We start from the raw sequence: 21,559 nt of genomic DNA, 5'->3' as shown, positions 1-21,559 counted from the left end.
TATGCATCTGCTGATAAAGTAACTCATTTATGTAAAGTAACGTTCACCTTTTAAGGAAATTTTTAAATTTTTTCTTGGGCTCCATAAGATGAAATTTCCCTAAAGAGTCCAGTGAAGATTTTATTTCCTTGACTGCAATTTATTTCCTTACTCACTGAGGAAATGACAGGCAGGATTAATTCCTTTCTTTAAATAGGTGTGACATTTTAGGTTAATAATGAATCATAGTGATGTATGGATAAGCTTAACTTTCAGATGTGCAAACACACACATACCTACTTTTTATCTGCTACTTAACACAGAATCAAAATTTGGGTAGGGAAATAGGGTAGAATCCTGGGCCTAAAATGTCAAAAAGAAGTAACTAATAGGAAAACAGCCAAAAAATATCCCAGGGTCATAAATTTCTATTTGTAAAAAAAAATATTAACCTTTAGAAATTTTTTTTTAGGCCGGGCACGGTGGCTCATGCCTGTAATCCCAGCACTTTGGGAGGCCGAGGCTGGCAGATCACCTGAGGTCATGAGTTCGAGACCAGTCTGACCAACATAGAGAAACCCCGTCTCTACTAAAAATACAAAATTAGCCTGGTGTGGTGGCACATGCCTCTAATCCCAGCTACTCAGAGGCTGAGGCAGGAGAATCACTTGGACCCGGGAAGTGGAGGTTACTGTGAGCGGAGATCACGCCATTGCACTCCAGCCTGGGCAACAAGAGCGAAACTCTGTCTCAAAAAAAAAAAAAAAAAAAAAACACACACACACACAGGACAACAGGGCTCTTGCTTGGAATCCCAGCACTTTGGGAGGCCAAGACGGGTGGATCACAAGGTCAGGAGATCGAGACCATCCTGGCTAACACGGTGAAATCCCGTCTCCACTAAAAAACACAAAAAACTAGCCGGGCGAGGTGGCGGACGCCTGTAGTCCCGGCTACTCGGGAGGCTGAGGCAGGAGAATGGCGTAAACCCGGGAGGCGGAGCTTGCAGTGAGCTGAGATCTGGCCACTGCACTCCAGCCTGGGCGACAGAGCGAGACTCCGTCTCAAAAAACAACAACAACAACAACAAAAAACATATTGCCAGGCAAAAATCGTTGGCTGGGTGTGGTGGCTCACAACGTTGGAAGGATGAGGTGGAAGGATCACTTGAGCCCAGGAGTTCTAGACCACACTGGGGAACATAGTGAGACCCCATTTCTATAAAAAAATTTTTTAATTAGCTGTGTGTGGTGGCATGCACCTGTAGTCCCAACTACTCAGGAGGCTGAGACAGGAGGAATGCTTTAGCCTAGGAGTTCCAGGCTACCATGAGCCACAATCACACAACTCCACTCCAGCCTGGGTGACAGAGCGAGACTCCATCTTTAATAAATAAAATAAAATACTGTATATCATGGCCAGGCACAGTGGTTCACACTTACAATCCCAACACTTTGGGAGGCCAAGGTGGGCAGATCGCTTGAGATCAGAAGTTTGAGACCAGCCTGGCCAACATGGTGAAACCCCATCTCTACTAAAAATGCAAAAATTAGCTGAGTGTGGTGGCCCATGCCTGTAATCCCAGCTACTCAGGAGGCTGAGGCAGGAGAATTGCTTGAACCTGGGAGGTGGAGATTGCAATGAGCTGAGATCACACCCTGCACTCCAGCCTGGGTGACAGAGCGAGACTCTGTCTCAAAAAAAAAAAAAAAAAAAAAAAAAAAAACTGGCTGGGTGCGGTGGCTCACGCCTGTAATCCCAACACTTTGGGAGGCTGAGGCGGGCGGATCACGAGGTCAGGAGATCGAGACCATCCTGGCGAACACGGTGAAACCCCATCTCTACTAAAAATACAAAAAAATTAGCTGGGCGTGGTGACGGGTGCCTGTAGTCCCAGCTACTCAGGAGGCTGAAGCAGGAGACTGGCATGAACCCGGGAGGCGGACCTTGCAGTGAGCCGAAATCCTGCCACTGCACTCCAGCCTGGGCGACAGAGTGAGACTCTGTCTCAAAAAAAACAAAAAAAACAAAAAGCCAGAAATGTATTCCTTTGCAGTTCTAGAGGCCAGAAGTTAGTTCATCAGTATCACTGGGTCAAATAAAGGTATCAGCAGGGCTGTGATCCCTCCAGAGACTCTAGCATAAGTTAATTGCCTCCTTCAACTTCTGGTGGTTCCTGGGCACTCCTTGGCTTGTGGCCACATCACTCGAATCCCTGCATCTGTGGTCACATTGCCTTCTCCTCATCTATCAAATTTCCCTTTGCCTCCCTCTTCTAAGGACATATGTAATTCCAGTTAGGGCCCACCAAATAATACAGGATAATCATTCCATCTCAAATCCCATATTATTATTATTTTTTGAGATGGAATCTCACTTCATTGCCTAGACTGGAGTGCAATGGCATGGTCTCTGCTCACTGTAACCTCTGCTTTCCGGGTTCAACCAATTCTCCCACCTCAGCCTCCCAAGTAGCTGGGATTATAGGCACCCGCCATCATGCCCGGCTAATTTTTGTATTTTTGTAGAGACTGAGTTTCAACATGTTGGCCAGGCTGGTCTTGAACTCCTGACATCAGGTGATCTGCCTGCTTCAGCCTCCCGAAGTGCTGAGATTACAGGCATGAGCCACGGCATCCAGCCTCAAAGTCCATAATGTAACATCCATTTTTGCCGTATATGGTAACAGTCACAGATTCCCGGGATTAAGACATGGATAGCTTTTGGGGAGATATACATAGCCTACCACAGATAACTGCCAGTAAAAGTTTCTGTTAATACACAGGAGAGCTTCTTGATGGTCCCTAACCCTTCTTTCTTCACTCAATTCTTTCTATTTCAAGGCACCTTATATGAACAGGAGGTTAAAATTTTTATTATTTTTTATATTTTTAGAGACAGAATCTCACTCTGTTGCCCAGGCTGGAGTGCAATGGGGCAATCACTACTGACTGTAACCTCAACCCCCCTGGTCTCAAGCAATTCTCCTGCCTCAGCCTCCCAACTAGCTAGGACTACAGGCATGTGCCACCGTACCTGGCTCATTTTTATTTTTTATTTTTGTAGAGAAAGGGTCTCTCTATGTTGCCCAGGCTGGTCTCAAACACTTGGTCTCAAAGGATCCTCCTACCTCAGCTTCCTGAATTGCTGGGATTACAGGCATGAGCCATCGCACCCAGTTTAAAATTCTTTAAACTGCCAACTAAAATAATTTGTCTCGCAATGTCTAGCAGGCTACTAGAGACAAATACAAGTCTAAAAGCAGTAGAATCAAGCATGAGGAAAAAAACACCAGAAGTCCATTGTTTTGGCTACTAAACAGAGCAAGATTAATAGGAACAGCCTAAACAAGTGAAGCACTCTAAAACTAATTTGGTGAAATCATTCATTGCACATCTATGGTGTGCTGCTATCCTAAGACTTGTGAGGATACAAAGAAGTTAGAAGACACCTCTGAGTCAAAGTGTTTACTGTCTAATGATTCCTTTTGCACTAAAGAGTTAATAGCGGAAAAAATACAACAAAGTAGCCTAGATTTTCGATAATGCCCAACTTTGGAACAGATTATGCAAATCCATGCTAAGACCAACACAAAAGAAGCAGGTTGATCTCCTGCTGTAGTTACATAATTGCTATGGGCAGTGAGAAATTGGGGCCATCTCTCTGCAGATAAAAATATGATTGCATTCAATGTGCAAAGTAATGCACATATTGTAGCAAAAATGAGAAAATGTCAATATTTCATAACTTTAAAAGTTAGAATGGCATATGATTCGGGCAGGATCAAAATATAGGCTTGAGGCCGGGCACGGTGGCTCAAACCTGTAATCCCAGCAGTTTCAGAGGCCAAGGCAGGCAGATCACCTGAGGTTGGGAGTTTGAGAGCAGCCCGACCAACATGGAGAAACCCTGTCTCTATTAAAAATACAAAATTAGGCCTGGCACGGTGGCTCACGCCTGTAATCCCAGCACTTTGGAAGGCCGAGGCAGGCGGATCACGAGGTCAGGAGATCGAGACCATCCTGGCTAACATGGTGAAATTTCGTCTCTACTAAAATACAAAAACAAAATTAGCCTGGCATGGTGGTGGGAGCCTATAGTCCCAGCTACTCAGAAGGCTGAGGCGGGAGAATGGCATGAACCTGGGAGGTGGAGCTTGCAGTGAGCCGAGATCACACCACTCTACTCCAGCCAGCAATAGAGCGAGACTCCCTCTCAAAACAAACACACAAACAAACAAAATTAGCCAGGCGTGAGGGCACATGCCTGTAATCCCAGCTACTCAGGAGGTTGAGGTAGGAAAATCACTTGAACCTGGGAAGAGGAGGTTGCAGTGACCTGACATTGCACTACTGCACTCCAGCCCGGGCAACAAGAGAGAAAATCTGTCTAAAAAAAATACATATATATAGGCTTACATAGGCAAATATGAAATTATGTTGAGACTAGATTTTATCTCTTGGTACTAACATAACCCATGGCATCACGTTGGAAAAAGGACAAACATCTTCACTTTGCTGTCCTTTAAATGAGAAAAGTAAACACCTTTCTCTTTTATGAGACAGAAAATTTAGGTCTTATGCCAGAAAGGACTACTAGGAAGTTGAATTGTTCTGGAAAGTGTATCACATAAAGAGAAATTAATACAAACCATGTAAACCTTTATTATATAACTCGACAAATGTATTCAGAGCCTCTACAATGTGCAAGGCCTCCAGGGAGTGAAGAGATGAAAAAGAAACAGTACCGGTCTCCAGGGAACTGGTTTCTAGTTTCCCAGGAATGGTAATTAGAATATAAATCAGAAAAGGCCATGTCATAGATACATACACAGTTCTCTGAGGGTCCAGGGTTGCTGACATCGGCAAAGGCTTTAGGGAGGACACAGCGTCTGAAATGTGACTTGAACGATATGTAGGTCAAAGGACCTTTGGAGATGCAATGGGAGGATGGGCCAGGTAGAAGAATCTGGCACAGAGCTTGGAGAACAGCTTGGAGCACATTTGAGAAAAAGCGAATAATCCATTCTTATTGAGATCTGGGTTTATATAGCTTTAGGGCATTTGAAGTATCTTTGTATAGGAAAAAGTCTAGGAGAAAATTAGAGGCAACTAAGTATGCATGTATGTATGTATTTATTAATTTATTTATTATTTTTTGGAGACAGGGTCTCGCTCTGTCACCCAGGCTGGAGTGCAGTGGCTTGATCACAGTTCACTGCAGCCTTGACATCCCGGGCTCCAGTGATCCTCCCATCTCAGACTCCTGAGTAGTTGGGGCTATAGGCGCACACCACCATGCTTGCCCCTTGTTTTGTATTTCTTGTAGAGACAGGGTTTTGCCATGTTGCCCAGGCTGATCTTGAACTCCTAGCTCAAGTGATCTGCCTACCTCAGCCTCCCAAAGTGGTGGGATTACAGGTGTGAGCCACCACACCTGGCTGTCCCCCATTTTAGATGCCAATCACAAGTCCCAGGTTCTGACCTGTACTTCTGACCCACCAGCTATAAAGTGGGGTTCCCATGACTCCCCCGTTAGGTTCAATTAGTTTGCTAAAGTGGCTCAAAGACTCAGGGAAATGCTTTTAAATTATGTTTACCCATTTATCTAAAAATATTACAAAGGATATGGATGAACAGTCAGATGGAGGAGATGCATAGGGCGAGGTATGGAAGAAGGGGTGTAGGACTTCCATGCCGCCTCTGGGAGCACCTCCCTCCAGGAAACTCCATGTGTTCAGTTATCTGGAAGCTCTCTAAACCCTGTCCCTTTGGGTTTTTGTGGGGGCTTCATTATGTACTCATGACTGATAAGATCATCGGTCTTTGCTGGTCAGCTCAACCTTCAGCCTCTCTCCCCTCCCTGGAGGTCCATGGTTGGTGGGGGGGGTAAAATTTCTAACCCTCCAATCACATGGTTGGTTCCCCTGGCAACCAACCCCCATTCTGAGGCTATTCAGGAGCATACCAAAAGTTACCTCATTAGAAAAAGAGGCCCCAATCACAGGAATTTCCAGGGAATTTTAGGAGCTCTGTATCAAATGCACCTATCACTCAGGAAATTACACAAGTGTTCAGAGCTCTGAGTCAGGAACCAAGGTCAAAGACCAAATATTAGAACAAAAGATCCTCCTAGCACCACTATTGCTCAGGAAATTAGAAGGGTTTTAGGAGCGCTACATCAGGAACTGCAAATGAAGATCAAAATATGTACCTTACAATGTCACAGACAGACACCGGAGATTGTTTGCATATGGACGGATTGATTAAATAAATCATCATATTGAGGATAGCAGGAATCAAGTTTCTCACTGGCAGAAATGGAGTTATACATATGGAAAGTGAAAAAACTAGAAGAACTATTTGGTGTTGGATTAGAAAGGTATTAGTGCAAATTCATAATTTTAAATATACATAGATGGATGTAGAAATAAATATAGATGTAAATGTGTGTATATGTAAAAGTTTATATATATAAATGCTCACATATATGTACACACATACACATATTTCATATATTCTCTAGCTCTGTCGACAAAAAGGGCCTGAGAACAGTGACACCTAATAGCAACGCATACACATAATGCCCAGATCTTGGTTTTTCTTTTCTTTCTTTTCTTTTTTTGAGATGAGGTCTCACTATGTTGCCCAGGCTAGTCTCAAACTCCTGGACTGAGGAATCCTCTGCCTCTGTTTCCCAAGTAGCTGGGATTACCGGAACACACCACCATGCCCAGCTTAGCTCTTGGTTTCTTTTTATTTATTTATTTAGACTTTTTTGAGACAGAGTTTTGCTCTTGTCGCCCAGGCTGGAGTGCAATGGTGTGATCTTGGCTCACCACAACCTCCGCCTTCCAGGTTCAAGCGATTCTCCTGCCTCAGCCTCCCAAGTAGCTGGGATTACAGGCATTCACCAACATGCCTGGCTAATTTTGTATTTTTAGTAGAGACGGGGTTTCTCTATGTTGGTCAGGCTGGTCTCGAACTCTTAACCTCAGGTGATCTGCCTGCGTCAGCCTCCTAAAGTGCTGGGATTACAGGTGTGAGCCATCGTGCCTGGCCAGCTCTTGGTTTCCAAATACCATTCTCCACCGAAAGGAACCAGGGGCCCCTTGCAGAACGGCTGATTCCAGGGCTGAGGCAGATGCTGGACATGGTGGCTCGTACCAGAGGCTGAGACAGAGGATTGCTTGAACCCAGGAATTTAAGACTAGATTACAGGCCATTTATTTTTATAGAATGTCTTTCAATTTAGGTTTGTCTGAGGTTTCATCATGATTATCACTGCGGTGAGTGATGTACTCCAGCCTGGGCAACAGAGCGAGACCCTGTATCTAAAAAAAAAAAAGATTTTTTTTTTAAACTGGAAGTTTGATGAGGAATGGAATATTTACATAGCTTCAAGGTATTCCTCACAAAATACTTAATTACAAAGAGAAAAATAGTAACTTTACAATGGAAAAGTCTGGAAGACACCATCTTATTCAAGTGATCAAAATTAGCCACATCAGTGATGAGACAAATTGACATCATGCTATCGGAAGAACACAGCGTCACTTCTCTGATTGTTCTGCCAAAGGAGCATGAATCTAATCATGATAAAACCTCAGACAAGCCTACATGGAAAGACATTCTATAAAAATAAATGGCCTGTAATCTAAAAGAGTATCAAAGTCATAGAAGTAAAAGAGTCTAAGGAACCATTCAAGATTGAAGAAGACTGAAGACCTATAATAACTAAATACAGCCATCATTTCTGAACATTGCTGATTGTGATGATTGTGCTGGAGGAATATTCTTATTAGTAAGAAATACTAAAGTATTTGGGCATGATGGGGCATTTTTACCGCTGAAGCTTTGCAACAAGTCTCTGAGTCAGAGTTTAGTGTCCAGGATGTTTGTTAGGGAGTGTCTTTGGGATCGACACCTGTGCCAGGGCAGAGGCGGAAGCAGGCTTAGACAGAAGAAAAAATAAACTGTATGTAAGGAAGGCCCAGCAGCCTCAGCTGACCTCATGAGGAGCTCTGGAGCTACAGTGACCCTTGGGCATTGTCCCAAACCAGCCTGAAAGGGCTAGACTTTCAAATTATACCTTGATCAGCCACTGAATGAGGACTGTTCCCAAAAGGGCATGAGCTTGGGTGAGGTTGCTTTCTGCAACTGTAGGAGTTGATGACTGATTGCTGTCTGCTGACAGCACTCCAAGTAGAGGGGACAAGAAGTCCTCCATAAAGGGAAGCTCAGTGGCTTCACCCCACATCCACTTCTTCATATATGTTTGAGTAGTAACTCCTGCAAGATTTCTGATAGGCCTGTCTCCCTGGGGAAACTTAGGAAAGGAAGACTTGTAGGACAAACTATAGCTGCCTCTGCTATAGCTGGTCCTGGGGCCACAGTCAAAACATATAGGCTTTCTAGGCCAGGCGCGGTGGCTCATGCCTGTAATCCCAGCACTCTGGGAGGCGGAGGAGCGGATCACTTGGGGTCAGGAATTCGAGCCAGCCTGGTCAACATAGTGAAACCCTGTCTCTACTAAAAATACAAAAATTAGCCAGGTATGGTGGTGCACGCCTATAGTCCCAGCTACTCAGGAGGCTGAGGCAGGAGAATCACTTAAACCCAGGAGGCAGAGGTGGCAGGGAGCTGAGATCACACCACTACACTCCAGCCTTGTCTACAGAACAAGATTCCGTCTCAAAAACAAACAAACAAACAAAACAAACAAAAAAAAAACTTACAGGCTTTCTAAATTCCTCTCATTCTCAGCTACCACCTCTTTCAGCCTTGGTAACTTACCTTGGGAGGCGATTTAGATTCCCATCTCAGAAAGGTCTGAGTTCCTAGTCACCAGGACTTTCTTTCTGAGGACAGAGTTGCTGTATTATCCACTTACCTTCACAACAAGGCAAGGGAATAACACGAGGCATTCAAGCAGATCCTCAAAGCACTGAAACACTTTTCCTTCCCCTTATTGTATAACAGAAGAAGAACTAACTCCTTCTGATGACCAGGGTCAATACCCTTGCCAAGATTGTTGGTCTATTTCTAGCCTGCTTGTCTCTGGATTCTAGGAGTCCTCAATGCCCAGGTGGCAGCTTTTGCTAGTAATTCAGACTTTGGCTGCGTCCCCTGGTGGAAATATTCCCCTTTTATTTTTTATTTTTTATTATTTTTTTGAGACAGAGTCTTGCTCTGTCACCCAGGCTGGAGTGCAGAGGCACGAGCATAGATCACTGCAGGCTCCAACTCCTGCACTCAAATGATCCTCCTGCCTCAGCCTCCCAAGTAGCTGGGATTACAGGTGCCCACCATCACAGCTAGCTAATTTTTGTATTTTTAGTAGAGACGGGGTTTCACCATGTTGGCCAGGTTGGTCTGGAACTCCTGATCTCAGGTGATCCACCCACCTCGGCCTCCTAAAGTGCTAGGATTACAGGCATGAGCCACCGCACCGGGCTTGCTTTTTTTTTTTTTTTTTTTTTTTGAGGCAGAGTCTCACTCTATTGCCTGGGCTGGAATGTAATGGCATGATCTCAGCTCACTGCAACCTCTGCCTCCAGGTTCAAGAGATTCTCCTGCCTCGGCCTCCCGAGAAGCTGGGATTACAGGCATGCACCACCGTGCCTGGTTAATTTTTTTTCTTTTTTTTTAAGACGGAGTCTTACTGTGTTGCTCAGCCTGAAGTGCAGTGGCACCATCTCGGCTCACTGCAGCCTCCAGCTCCCAGGTTCAAGCGATTCTCCTGCCTCAGCCTCCAAAGCAGCTGAGACTACAGGTGTGCCCCACCACGCCCGGCTAATTTTTTTGTGTGTTTTTGGTAGAGACGGGGTTTCACCATGTTGGCCAGGCTGGTCTCGAACACCTGACCTCAAGTGATCCACCCGCCCTCAGCCTCCCAAAGTGCTGGGATTATAGGTGTGAGCCACTGCGCCCAGCCTCCATTTTTTTTTTTTTTTTTGAGACGGAGTCTCGCTCTGTCACCCAGGCTGGAGTGCAGTGGCCGGATCTCAGCTCACTGCAAGCTCCGCCTCCCAGGTTCACGCCATTCTCCGGCCTCAGCCTCCCGAGTAGCTGGGACTACAGGCGCCCGCCACCTCGCCCGGCTAGTTTTTTGTATTTCTTAATAGAGACGGGGTTTCACCGTGTTAGCCAGGATGGTTTCGATCTCCTGACCTCGTGATCCGCCCGTCTCGGCCTCCCAAAGTGCTGGGATTACAGGCTTGAGCCACCGTGCCCGGCCCAGCCTCCATTTTTAAAATTATAACCATTTAAATGGGTATAAAGTGGTATCTCATTGTAGGTTTGATTTGCATTTCCTTAATAACCAATTATGGTGATCATCTTTTCATGTGCTTATTTTCCATTCGTATATCTTCTTTGGAGAAATGTCTGTCAAATCCTTTGCCTATTGTAAAAATGAATTATGTATTTTATTAGTATTGAGTGAAGAGTTTTTTTGTTTTTTTTTTTTTTTTGAGATGGAGTCTCGCTCTGTCGCCCAGGCTGGAGTGCAGTGGCGCGATCTCGGCTCACTGCAAGCTCCGCCTCCTGGGTTCACGCCATTCTCCTGCCTCAGCCTCCCGAGTAGCTGGGACTACAGGCGCCCACAACCGCGCCCAGCTAATTTTTTGTATTTTTAGTAGAGAGGGGGTTTCACCGTGGTCTCGATCTCCTGACCTTGTGATCCGCCCGCCTCGGCCTCCCAAAGTGCTGGGATTACAGGTGTGAGCCACCACGCCCGGCAGAGTTTTTTTTAATATATTCTGGCTAGTAGACAGACTCTTATCAGATATATTATTTACAAATATTTTCTCCCACACTTTGGGTTGTTAACTTTCCTTTTTTAAGGTTTCCTTTTATTTTAGTTTCCCTCTTTTTATTTTATTTATTTATGTATTTATTTTATTTTTTTGAGACAGGGTCTGGTTCTGTTGTCCAGGCTGGAGTGCAGCGGTGCAAACACGCTCACTTCAACCTCCACCTCCTGGGCTTAAGCCAACCTCCCATCTCAGCCTCGTGAATATTTGGGACTATAGGTGCATGCCACCATGCCTGGCTAATTTTTGTATTTTCTGTAGAGGCAGCGTTTCACCATGTTGCCCAGGCTGGTCTTGAAGTCCTGAGCTCAGATAATCTGCCTGTCTTGGTCTCCCAAAGTGCTGGGATTACAGGTGTGAGCCACCATGCCTGACCTATATTTATTTATTGATATGGGGTCTCACCCTGTTGCCAGGCTGGAGTGCAATGCTGCAATCATGGCTTACTGCAGCCCAGACTTCCCAGCTCAAGTGATCCTCCTGCTTTCACCTCCCCTGTAGCTGCGGCCACAAGGGTGTTTTGTTTGTTTGTTTGTTTTTGTTTTTTTTTTTTAGAGATTGTGTCTCCCTGTGTTGCCCAGGGTTGTCTCAAGCTCTTGGGCTCAAGCTATGCTCCTGCCTCAGCCTCCCAAAGTATTGGAACTACAGGCGTGAGCCACTGTACCTGGCCTCGTTTTCACTTTCTTGATGGGGTCTTCTGAAGCACAAAAGTTTTTCATTTATATGAAGTCCAAATTACCTATTTTTCTTTGGTTGCCTGTGCTGTTGGTGTCATATCTAAGAACCCATTGCCTAATTTAAGTTTTCTTCTAGGAGTTTTGTAGTATTAGCTCTTGCATTGACCCGTTTTGTGTTAAATTTTAGTGTACTATATGAGATAAGGTCCAATTTCATTTTTTTGCATGTGGCTATTCTTTTCTCATATAATTGTTTTGGCATTTTAGAAAACTTTTCAATAGCTGGGCACAGTGGTTCACGCCTGTAATCCCAGCACTTTGGGAGGCTGAGGCAGGCAGATCACAAGTTCAGGAGTTCGAGACCAGCTTGGCCAATATGGTGACATCCCGTCTCTACTAAAAACACAAAAATTAGCTGGGCATGATGGCATGCACCTGTAGTCCCAGCTACTCGGGAGGCTGAGGAAGGAGAATCTCTTGAACCCAGAAGGCGGAGGTTGCAGTGAGCTGAGATCGCGCCACTCCATTCCAGCTTGGGTGACAGAGGGAGACTCCATCTCAAAAAAAAAAAAATTCAATAGCTTTAGGGGTACAGTTGGTTTTTGGTTATATGGATGAATTGTACAGTGATGAAGTTTGGGCTTTTAGTGTACCTATCACACTAGTAGCATACTTTGTCTCCAGTGGGTGATATTTTATCCCTCACCCCGCTACCACCCTTCCTGTTTTGGCACTCTTGTTGAAAATCATTGCCCATTGCTATGACTTGAATGTGTCTTCTCCAAAATTCAGGTGTTGCCAATGTGATAGCATGAAGAGGTGGGGACTGTAAGAGGTGATTGAGGCTATGAGGGATCCTTTCTTGTGAATGAGATTAGGGCTCTTATGAAAAATGTTTCATGCAGTGTTCAGTCTCTTGCCTTCCACTTTCTGCCACGTGAAGACATGGCATTCCTCCTCTCCAGAGGATGCAGCCCTCACCAAACAGCCAAACCTACCAGTACCTTGATCTTGGACTTCTCAAGCTCCAGAACTGCAAGAAAATAAGTTTCTGTTCTTTATAAATTACCCAGTCTCAAGTATTTTGTTATAGCACACAAGCAAATTAAGACAGCCATAGATAAACATGTTTATTTCTAGACTCTCAATTCTATTCTATTGGTCTGTATGTCTATTCTTTTGCTAGTGCCACAGTTTTTATTACCATAGTTTTGTAGTAAGTTTTGAAATTGGGAATTGAGTGGTATACCTTTGGCCTTTTCCTTTCTTTTTTTTTTTTTTTTTTTTTTTTTTGAGACAGAGTCCCACTCTGTCCCCCAGTCTGGGGTGCAGTGGTGCAACCTCAGCTCACAGCAACCTCCGCCTGCTGGGTTCAAGCGATTCTCCTGCCTCAGCCTCCTGAGTAGCTAGGATTACAGGCATGAGCCACCACACCTGGATAATTTTTGTATTTTTAGTAGACAGGTTTCACCATGTTGGCCAGGCTGGTCTCGAACTCCTGGCCTCAAATGATCTGCCCACCTCAGCCTCCCAAAGTGGTGGGATTACAGGTGTTATCCACCATTCCTGGCCACATGTAGCCCTTAATAGGGAAGAACGACTCACTTCTGTAGACTCAGAGGGTCAAGAAGAATCTGGGAATTCAAGATTTTGGGGGGCATCAACGAAGATGTCCCTATCCCATGTGTCAGAGCCTCTCTCTTTCCCAACCAGAGCCCTGACCTAATTTGGTTGGTAGTTTAATCTTCTTTGGAGTTTGGCTACACTGATTATTTAGTCTGGGTCTTGTCCTCAGCATCTCTGCCTTCCCACCTTAGGTCACAAAAGTCTCTTTACATGCTACCAGAGACCCTCTGGCGAAAGCTTTCATTTGGCTCTTAGTTGCCTGGTGGTTACTCTCTTAGCCTTTTGGTTTCTTTTCCTAGAGCTTCCACAGAGGTAAGCAATAACCATACAATCCCATTGTCCTTAGAACTACTATTCCTGCCATATATTGCTTGAGCTAATACATTCTCTTTCATTGGTATACCATCTCAGTTCACCACTGGTGAAAGTTTTAATATCTGGCCGCCACCTTGTGCCAGGGGTTATCTGGGTTCCATCTATTACCAGTAACAGGGTCCTCCCTACCAGCTAGGTGGGTGAATGACCCAGTTCCAAAACTCCATCTTATCTGTGCTTTCTCAGACCTCTCCTGGCTCTGACTGTGGTAGTTTGGGTTTTCCAGGAAGTAGATCCTGAGACGGACTTCAGCGTACAGGATATTTATTAGGGAGGGCCCTTGGGATCAACATCTGTGAATGGGAGGGAAAGGAAGTAAGATTGCACAGAGGGTGAAGTCGATCTGAGATGTAGGTTGATAGCCTCAGTTAACCCCACACAGGAATCTCTCCAGAGGAAATGGATCATCAGAGCTGTTCTGACAGGACAAAATAGCTAGGCCTTTTGTATTAGTCTTTTTTCACGCTGCTATAAAGAAATACCTGAGACTGGGTAATTTATAAAGAAAAGAGGTTTAACTGACTCAACAGTTCCACATGGCTAGGGAGGCCTCAGGAAACTTACAATCATGGTGGAAGAGGTAGCAAGCACATCTTAGATGGCAGCAGGTGAGATAGAGAGTGAGTGTGTGTGAAAGAGGAACCGTCTAACACTTATAAAACCATCAGATCGCCGAGCACAGTGGCTCACGCCTGTAATCTCAGCACTTTGGGAGGCTGAGGTGGGCAGATCACGAGGTCAGGAGTTCGAGACCAGCCTGACCAACACGGTGAAACCCCGTCTCTACTAAACATACAAAAATTAGCCGGGCATGGTGGTGCGTGCCTGTAATCCCAGCTCCTCAGGAGGCTGAGGCAAGAGAATTGCTTGAACCTGGGAGGCAGAGGTTGCAGCAAGCCGAGATCGCACTATTGCACGCCAGCCTGGGCAACAAGAGTGAAACTCCGTCTCAAACAAAAAACAAACAAACAAAAAAACATCATCTGATCTCGTGAGAACTGATTCACCAACATGAGAACAGCATGGGGGAAACCCGCCTCCATCATCCAATCACCTCCCACCAGGTCCCTCCCTCCACACATGGGGATTATGGGGATTACAATTTGAGATGAGATTTGGGTGGAGTCACAGATCCAAACCATATCACCTTTCTACTTCTGCCTTGATCACTCATCGGATTTGGGCAACCCAGAAAAGGCACATCTTCTTGGGCAAGGTAGCTCTCTGCACATGAGGCAAGCCCAGAAGGAAATGGTAGCTGACAGCTGTGTGCTAAGCACAGTCCCCACAGCGGGGCAGCACCTTCCTTGAAGGGGGATCTGGTCAAAACATCTCAACATCCACCACAGGTATCATGTCAGCAATTGACTCTCAAATTGTTCAAGTAAAAATTAATTATGCTATGTACGCAACTTTTCTGTTAGTTTGAAATACTTTAAAAATAAAATGCTTTTAAAACAAATGAACAGACTTACACAAATTAAATATGACTGAAAAAAGGTCTGAAAAAGAGCCTCCTGTTTTTTGTTGTTGTTGTTTTTTGAGACGGAGTCTCGCTCTGTGGCTCAGGCTGGAGTGCAGTGGCCGGATCTCAGCTCACTGCAAGCTCCACCTCCCAGGTTTACGCCATTCTCCTGCCTCAGCCACCCGAGTAGCTGGGACTACAGGCCCCCGCCACCACGCCCGGCTAGCTTTTTGTATTTTTTTAGTAGAGACGGGCTTTCACCGTGTTAGCCTGGATGGTCTACGATCTCCTGACCTCGTGATCCGCCCACCTTGGCCTCTCAAAGTGCTGGGATTACAGGCTTGAGCCACCGCGCCCGGCCTGAGCCTCCTGTTGCTGATACAAAGAAAGGAGCATGATGTTGAAAAGATGAAAATTCATTTGAATGAATAAAATATGGATGGCCAGAAGAATTAGTGAGAGGTAAGAGTGAAACAGTAAATTGAAGCTTCATCTTTGCTGATGCAATATAATTCCAGGCCTTCAGAATAGGGCAAGAATGCAGAATGCTTATTGCCTCACATTTACACTGGCCTTTAATTTCACATCACCTCTTCTGAGTAGGTGAAGTCTCTTCTAGCTTGCCTTTAGTAGTTCCTGTTCCCTATCTCCCTCTTCCTTTTGTTCCTTTCCTCCTCACGACCATCATGAAAATTGGTCTGTGGAGATCTGAGTCTTTCCTAAGCTTCTCATACTGGGATGAAGATTATTTTTAGGATTAATCTGAGTCACAGAGGGAGGAGGGAAAGAACCATTTTAATCTTTTCCTTTTCACTCCTTCATAACCTGCTGTACGGCTAAATCATTTTACAAACACGTCTTTCCTCCTTTTCCCTAGGAATGCTTTGCCTTTTATTTTTCCTTTGGAAACAGTATCCATAAGCCTTCATCAGAAGCTTCTAAAAGTGGAAGGAATTTTTCTTTGTTAGAATGGACCACGGGCTAAATTAAAGGAGATTGCTATAAGCTGCTTTCATGTAAGTAAATCCATTTATTATTATAGCGGTTGTTGGGATCTGAGGGGTTATATAGTTGCCCCTGCTTCCCTTTCTCACTGGCCCCCTCAGCTATACCCCTGTCTTAGTCTGTTTTGTGCTTTTTATAACAAAATACCTAAGACTGAATAATTTATAAAGGAAAAAAAATTATTTGGCTCACAGTTGTGGAGGCTGGGAAGTCTAAGAGGGGACGGCATCTAATAAGGGCCTTCTTGCCGCATCATCCCATGGTAGAAGGCGGAAGGGCAAGAGTGATCTCACGAGGGCAAGACACTGAACTCGAAGCTTCCAGCTTTATTATAATCAGCATTAATCAATTCATGGGAGTGCAGCCCCTATGACCTAAACACCTCCCATTAGGCCCCACCTCCCAACGCTGCTGCATTGGGGATTAAGTTGCCAACATACCCTTTTTGGGGAACACGTCCAAACCATAGCAACCCCACTCTGGATTTTCCCTTCTGTCCCTCCGAGGCTGAGTGTGGAAGGCACTCCTGCTTTCTGTGGAGAGATGCAGGCAGAGACTGTGTTTGACCTTCTTCCTTTGCAGCAACACGCTTCAGCATGCCTCATGTTTCACTGTTGGACCACATTTCTTTGAAGGGTAAATAAGCATGTGAACGCTACACTTTAAAAAACATCTCTACCAATTTACACATTAAACACTGAGGAAACAAGGAAGAACAAACAAAACCCCCCCACTAAGTTACCCCAAAAGGTGGGAGAAAGTTCTGTCTTGGATAAAATAGGCACTCAAAGGCTATCTGTTGAATGAATTGAATGAATGAAGAGAGATCTGGGCCAGGTGTGGTGGCTCATTGCCTGTAATCCCAGCACTTTGGGAGGCCGAGGAGGGCAGATCACCTGAGGTCAGGAGTTCAAGACCAGCCTGGCCAACATTGCAAAACCCCATCGCTACTAAAAAAGTACAAAACTTAGCCAGGTGTGGTGGTGGGTGCCTGTAATCCCAGCTACTCAGGAGGCTGAGGCAGGAGAATTGCTTGAACTTGAGAGGCAGAGGTTGCAGTGAGCTGAGATCGCACCACTGTCCTCCAGCCTGGGCGACAAGAGTGAAACTCCATCTCAAACAAACAAACAAACAAAAAAAAGATCTGGCTTAACTTAGGTGAATGATAGTTTAAACAGGCAAGCTTCTGGCTGAAGATACTAACAACAACCCTTATTTAGAGTAGGTTAGCCTTTTCAGAGTGCTTCCACACATTATCTCATGTACTCCTTGGACAGACCCTGCCCTGCGAGAGAGGGGAGCAGGTGCTATTTATACCATTTTAAAGTTGAGATTAAATGACTTGCCTGGAATCAAACAACTAAGTGGCAGAACTGGGGCCAACACCTAGGTCTGCTGACTACCACTGGCACCAAGGCACCAGAGAGATTCTTCTGGTTTCAGAGTGGAGCCCCCAAGGGTTACTGTTGGAGGACTTGTCTTACTTAAAACTGTCATAGACTGTGTGGAAGCAGACCCATGTAGGAAACATCACACGGCTGAAATGGCCTTAAGCTCTCCAGGGGAGTAAACACCAAGCAGATGGATCTAAATTGAAAAGATAAGCTTCACACAGCTTATGTGAGTGGACAAAAATATGGCAAATGAGTTTCATTCTGTACTGAATTGGAATAATGCATTTAGTATTGTTAGTCTAAAGTCACTTAAAAGATGAGTTTGGAGCTGTGTTTTATTCTAAGAAAGAGACCCATGAGTTATTGTTGACTATTTCCTAAAGTCATATAACAATATGCTAGGCCTCTTTGCTAAGAACGTGGAAAACAGAACTGAAAGCATTATTTTGTCTTACATTTGACAAAATGGTAATGAAGTTATACGTGGAATCATGCATTTAATTCTCCCTGGAAACCGTAAAAAAGAGTCTAGTATTTCATAGATATACCACGTCAGAGAAAGAGGTAACTAAAATGACCAAATAGATTTCCTAAGAAGAAAGTTGCTTTAAAAGTAGAATTAAATAAGGGAAAATTTGAAGGAAACCCCTATTCACCTTTCATTTTTAACAAACATTTATTTGAGAAACCACTATATTCAGACACTATGCTCAACACTAGAGTTTACAATGACTAAAACACAGAAGTTCACAATCATTGTGTGAGAATACCAGCCAGGATGAATCATGAGTCCAACTCAGCACAGCTATTCTTGTGTGCTTAATGAATTGGCAGCTGGTTTAGGGTGCAATCTCTTGAACTTGGTTGGTATGTGTTGGTTGCCGAGGCCAATCAACCCTGGTAAACCTGCAATCAAGTTCTTCAAGCAGCAAGTCTGAAGGACTGGACCCTTCATATCAGCTACAGCATAAAGTGAAGTTATGATTTATTAACAGTGTCATTAACATTTAGTTGTTTACCTGGGTCTAACAGATACCATCCTTCTCTGTGGTCTCAGCACTTCTGAGCTAGGAAGGTGCAGATAGTCCCTGCTTGTGACTGAATTATGTTCCCAAAAGTTGATTTCTAACTTGGTTGTTTGAAACTGAAAATGCATTTTTTTCCCCAGAGAATTAATGTTAGAAATACTGGTTCTGTTCTCAGGCAAACTCTTAGAAGGCCATTTAGCTTTGAGACTATAGAACTGTGACCTACGACATTGTTTCTATGGGAAAATGTGCCCCAGAAGGAACAAGGTCTTCCTTCCTACCCCACTTCCTACCTCCCTGTGTAATGAAGCCTGTGTGTTTACTACAGGAAGTGCTGCTCCCAAGAGTGGGCGGCTGGGCTTTGAGGCAGCATTGGACACTTATCCCCAAGGGCAGATATATTCTCACTTCTCCTGCCCCAGCTCTGGCAGGAAGGGGAGTGGGAGCAGGTCGGGAGTCTGTCCCTGACCCATCTTCTTCAGGGCTTCTGGTGGGTGGGGTTCTAGCAAGACTGGCTACATAATTTCTGGGGCCCTTTGTTCAAAAGGCAGAAAAATAAAAATGCTGCTAAGCTAGTGAAGTATAAAACTTTTTTCCTTTCTTCTGCTCTCTCTCTCGACTTGTTACAGTGTTTTAAATATGTGATTTAATGTTGTTCTATGTAAGAAAAAAGAAAAATTTAAATGATTAGCATGAATGTTATAATTCATTGTTATACTGTGCAAAACCAGTTTTAAATACAAATATAAGATCATTTAACTCCCGAGGCAGGAGGATTTGCTTGAGCCCAGGAGGCCAAGGCTATAGTGAGCCGTGTTTGCACCAATGTACTCCAGCCTGGGCAACAGAGCTAGAGCTCTATCTAAAAATTTAAAAAAAAAAAAAAAAAAAAAAAAAAATTAACTCCTTTGTGGACTCACCAAAATGACACAATTTCTATTTTTTAGCTCTTACATACATATATAGTTGGTTATTACCAGAACAGTAGAAAAACTACACAAAACTACCTCAACTGTTATTTCACCTTTTTTTTTTTTTGAGATGGAGTTTCACTCCATCACCCAGGCTAGAGTGCAATGGTGTGATCTTGGCTCACTGCAACCTCCACCTCCCAGGTTTAAATGATTCTCCTGCCTCAGCCTCCCAAGTAGCCAGGATCACAGGTGCCCGCCACCACGCCTGGCTAATTTTTGTATTTTTAGGAGGCATGGGGTTTCACCATGTTGGGAAAACTGGTCTCAAACTCCTGACCTCAGGTGATCCACCTGCCTCAAGCCTCCCAAAGTGCTGGGATTTCAGGTGTGAGCCACCGTGCCCAGCCCTTATTTCACTTCTTGATGCACACACATTGTACTCACACTCCACCTTTGACTTACTGAGTAAGAAAGTACTAAAAGGCAAAGGAAATGTCCTCAGCACAAGCAGTCAGCTAACACAGGGAAGTGACACAAGAAAGAAAAGATACGATACGGTACCTTGGACTTTAATGTCTTAGGATGCCATTGCCTTCTTTCTGTTTGAAGTTCTGGTTCCAGTGGAAAGCATGACTTCTCAGAACCATCAGGACCCCCACTTACTCAGTCGTAGACAAAACAGGCTTACCTTGTATAAATACTTATTTGCTTTGTCTCGTTGAATTCTGAGGCACTGTGGGCTCACCAGAATCCTGTGCACGTGGGTCATGGAGAATGATATATATGAATGGAGTGGCAAGAAATAGTGAACATACTTATTGCATCTATCTCCTCTGCTCACCTGCGGCTTCACTGCCACATCTGATTTCACTACACAGCGTGAGTTCAAAGACAAAATTATCAGGAATGTCGGCCGAGCGCGGTGGCTCATGCCTGTAATCCCAGCACTTTGGGACGCTGAGGCGGGCAGATCACGAGGTCAGGAGATCGAGACCATCCTAGGTAAACTGGTGAAACCCCGTCTCTACTAAAAATACAAAAATTAGCCGGGTGCGGTGGCGGGCGCCTGTAGTCCCAGCTACTTGGGAGGCTGAGGCAGGAGAATGGCATGAATCCGGAAGGTGGAGTTTGCAGTGAGCCGAGATATGGCCACTGCACTCCAGCCTGGGTGACAGAGGGAGACTCCGTCTCAAAAAAAAAAAAAAAAAAAAAAAAATTCAGGAATGTCAAGATAGTCGTAGCAGAGCATTAAACCAAGCATGGGGTTCTTTTGCACACAGGGCCCTGTGTAATGCCCTGGTTGTGGGAGGGAAAGGAGAGAACTGTGGCAGTATGGGATGGGCATTCATAGGTTTAGAGGCCAGGATGGGCAGGTGAATCTTAGGCCTCTTGAGCCCCTGGCTGTTTTTCTTCCAGAACACCAGAGCTAGGGGATTGCCAGAGACAATGATGAGTGCAGATAAAGACTGCAGAAGTGGTTATCAGTTTCCGGGGATGTTGACATCCTCTGGGAAGGCAGTTCCAGTGGCAGTAATTATCAAGTGGCAAATGGCGGGTGAGAGGCGGGATTGTGGAAGGCAGACCTACTAAGCCTACCATATTATATACTAATTGATAAATGCAGCACTCAGAATGACCAGTGAAAGCAAATGTTGGGTACAGGTTTAGTTAGAGGTAGTGATTACCTTCTTCCCCAAAGGACAGGATAGCTTGACTACTGAAGTGTAAAGGGGAGGAGCATGACCCTTGTGAGTTGAAAGCTGCTTTGTCTCCACAACTCAAAATATTTATCATTCCCTGTGCATGGGCTGACAAACATCATGTCTATTCTTGCCTTTTATTTACTCTGGTCATGTGGCAGAGGCCCAGGTTGTTCTCAAAATCTGAGACTAGTTATAGAAGGCTTTGGGGTCTCAAGAGGTTCAAGTTGGACACTGTCTCCAGAAATTAGGAGTATCTGTTCTCCTCAAGCTATTGGGCCTCTCAAGATATAAGGAAAGACAGAATGCAGTAAGAAAACCTTTGGGCTAAATTTCCCTAAAGCTAGAAAGTGTCATTCTCTCTATGCTTCTCTTAAAAAGTGTGTGTTGGGGGAGGCTGTAAGTTTTGTGTTACTAGTTTAATTCTACCATTTCTACAAATTTGCCCTGCTTGCAGGAAATACTGACTTCCAGAGCAGACAAATTAGAGGGGCTCTTTGGATTATTTATTTGGTTTTATAAATTTATCCCAATAGATATTTCCCAGTACATTCAAATGTTTAATTATAGAACCATTATT

The 21,559-nt window shown here is 44.6% G+C and overlaps 1 protein-coding gene across 1 annotated transcript in view; it reads left to right on the top strand.

Moving 5' to 3' along the window:
• The first annotated feature begins 15,800 nt into the window (after positions 1–15,800).
• The window catches only part of LOC105490220 (mitogen-activated protein kinase 6), a 63,555-nt gene continuing 57,796 nt past the window's right edge, over positions 15,801–21,559 (top strand). Inside the window, exon 1 of the mRNA XM_011755655.2 lies at positions 15,801–15,954. The gene's annotated coding sequence lies outside the window, so the exon portion shown is untranslated. The remainder of the gene's footprint in view (positions 15,955–21,559) is intronic.

This window comes from Macaca nemestrina, chromosome 7, assembly GCF_043159975.1.
Source record: "Macaca nemestrina isolate mMacNem1 chromosome 7, mMacNem.hap1, whole genome shotgun sequence".
NCBI classification, from domain to species: domain Eukaryota; kingdom Metazoa; phylum Chordata; class Mammalia; order Primates; family Cercopithecidae; genus Macaca; species Macaca nemestrina.
The sequence above is the reverse complement of the archived record's forward strand: the minus strand, read 5'-3'. Positions and strand labels throughout refer to the sequence as shown.